This window comes from Perca flavescens, chromosome 17 (genome assembly GCF_004354835.1).
Source record: "Perca flavescens isolate YP-PL-M2 chromosome 17, PFLA_1.0, whole genome shotgun sequence".
Classification (NCBI taxonomy): Eukaryota; Metazoa; Chordata; class Actinopteri; order Perciformes; family Percidae; genus Perca; species Perca flavescens.
The window spans coordinates 32,164,613-32,167,995 of NC_041347.1; positions in this window are offsets into that span (position 1 = coordinate 32,164,613).

Sequence of the window (3,383 nt, forward strand, 5' to 3'; positions counted from 1 at the left end):
CTGCCCCACCCGAAGAGCAAAGGGTGGGTTTATTTTGATTTCATTTTCTTTCGCTTTTGGTTTAAACATAAAAGGGACACACTTTTTGTTACCCGCGGGTTGTACAACTGTATAAACTAGACTTGCCAAAGGTAACACTAAGTATATTTCAAGCTATTTATATCTTGTACAAATATTTTCAGTACTTTTCTTTCTTGAGTCTTTTATTTATGTTTTGTATTTATTGTAAAATGTATTTAAATTCTATTTGTCAGTGTAAACTTATCAGTATTGAGGGAAAAAAAAGGGGAGGGAGGGAGGGAATAAGACAAACACGGTTAATTATTATTATTATTATTTTTTTTAGACAATCAAGGACAAAAAAGACAATCAAAACTTCTCATTTTCTCTCTTTTTTGGGAGGAAAAGGAAATAATGAATAAATGAAGCCTTAACATTTAGAAACAATCAGGGGTTTGAGAGGAAGAATAAGCCTATAAATCATACTCAGGTTTGACCCCGGACAGGCCGAATAATAATAAAATAAAAGCGTGAACAATCATTAAAAAAAAACTGCTCTGAGCGAAGAGTTTCCTTCCAAAATAACGATATCCAAAACCGTGTTAATCCAACATGGCAGAGCTGTAGTATAAAGCTATAATAATAATAATAATAATAATAATAATAATAATAATAATAATAATAATAATAATAATAATAATCCTCACTGCTGCCTTTCAACTGCTTCCAAATGTCTTGAACCGCCCCTTTAAATCCAAATAAATAAATAAATAAATAAAACGGATAGAAATGCTTTTGGAAAAGAACTCTTCTTATGTAGCCTACAGTTATGCAAAATAACACGTTTTTGTTTGTTTTTTGTTTGTTTTTTGGTTCACAAGCCCAGATTGTCGTCTTCACTTCAGTTGATATAGGTTTTGAATATGTGTGTGTGTGTGTGTGTGGGTGTGTGCGTAAAAGCTCCTGCGCATGTGCGCTAAAAGCAGCCCTAAAACCTACCAAACCTAATTTAAAAAAAAAAAAAAAAAAAAAACCCAACAACAACCGTTCAGCCGCCCGTCGTAGCGTTTGTAATGACGCCGCTGATCGGCTCCAATTTCCGGGGGGAAAGTTTCTCAGTGACCGGTCGGAGGACGGAGGCCTCTGTGTGCTTCTTTTTTTTTTCTGCAGTTTTTAATTTATTTTGGGGGGGAAACAAACCCAGCGGCTCCTAAAAATAACACCAGCCCCCTGAAACAAACACACACACACACACACACACACACACACACACACACACACACACACACACACACACACACACACACACACACACACACACACACACACACACACAGAGTCAGGTGAAAAACTCGTATCTCCAAAATACCATTTTCAACCATGAAAATTCATTTTCAAATCAAAGTTTGACAAAATAATCTCAAAGCAGTTGCCCTAAAATGAGCCAGTGCTGTTCCAGATCGTTCTCTATCAACAGCATTATGAATATGTCGATATTTATACCAAATTAGGCTATATAATATGATTTATTAGGAAGGAAAAAAAAGTAACTTTATGTAAAAAAATCACACACTTGAGTAGCTTCACTTCTATTTATCACAAATCTTTTTATTTATTTAAATTTAGCTTATTTTTATTTATTTTTTATAAAAAAGGCCGCACAGAAAACGTTGCGTATTTGAACTGTAGCTACACACAGAATTTTTGTTTTTTTAATTACAGGGTAAAATCAGAGTAATGAGCTCTTCTTTTTTTCCAAAAGTTTGTCACAAAGTCTTTTAGATTTTTTTGTCATTTTTGGGCGTGGTTTTTCCGACATTTTTGCCCCCTGTGTTGTCTCCCTGTCGACTATGCACCTTTTTGTTTTTCTCTGTCAAAATTTTGAAATTAAAATGTTTTATTTTTCACTACTTCCGATGTTTTTTTGTCACTTTTAAAAGAAAATGTTTTCGTCTTTTTTCCCCCGCCACGTTTAAGAAGTTTTTCCCAACATTTTTTGTCACTTTTTACAACGTTATTTTATCAATTTATTTTTTCAAATGATATAAAATTTAATAAAACTCCCAAATTCAATACAAAGTAGTGAACTGATCATTTATTTAACTTTTGAGGAGCGTTGTACGGAACCATCCACGTTATTATTTTGAAAATTTAGTTGAAAAAACCCCCCAAATTTCTGATATAAAAACTTTTTGAAAAAGGAGAGTTAAAATTACATTTTAATGTTTTCAGATGTTTACTAACAGAACATCTTTTTATCAGAGTATTATACTATATTATATAATAGTATTACATATGTTGGGCCAAACACAAATTATTGTGTATTTTAACTGCAGCTACACGCGCACAGTTTCCGACAAAGTCCAGATAATGAGCCGCCAGAACTTTTTCTCTTATTTTACGGATTCATTTCTTACAGTGTAGAGCCTGAAATGAGCCAGTTTGAGTAACCGGTGTTGTGCCAAGAAGTGATCATCCCCCAAAAGCATGTTTAAATACATCCACAACTACCATTGGAAACCTGCGAGTTACTGGATGCACTACTCCTTTAAAAAAAAAAGCATTTCAACAGCTACAATCTGTCAGATATATAAGATTCATTCTTTAAATTAAATCCTTTTGAGGCAGAGATAATAAGAAAAAACCTTTTATGGACAAAGTAAGGGCTGTGATCACTTTTTATGGGTTGTACTGCTCCTTTAAAAATGTATTTTTAATGGTTTTAAGTACTGCAGTGTGTCAGATATAACTGAAATTAAGTCATTTTGAATTTTGTTTTGGCGCAACACCATGCAGAACACACAAGTAACTTTTAATTGTTATTAACAGTGTCATAAATGTGTCAATATTGATGCAAAAATAGGCGATATAAGGTGATTTATTGGGAATAAAAACAAGAAATTCTACACTGTAAGAAATAAATCTGTAAAGTAACAGAGAAGGTTTTGGGCAGCTCGTTAGCCGGACTTTGTCCCGCGAATAAAAAAACAGGAATTATATGTTTGTAGCTACAGTTAAAATACACGACATTCGGAAAAAAAGGGACAAACGCTGTAATAAGGAACGAAAACATCGGGAAAAGCACCAAAGTGGGTAAAAAACAAACAAAACAGACTTAAAAACGTTGTAAAAAATGTCACAAAAGGTAAAAAAAACCGACAAAAATGGTGAATAAAAAAAAACAGCCAAAATGTCGACTTAAAAAATAAATAAAAATAAATTCACAAATGTCGGTAAACAGCGAGGTTGTGGATGTTAACCGCCCAAACATCCGTCGCCGACAGAAGTTATCGGAGCACAGTTATTACGGTATTCAACATGTACAAAACTAAAAATACAACTGGGAATGAATCTCGTTCTACGCACGTTTTCTGTCCAAATAT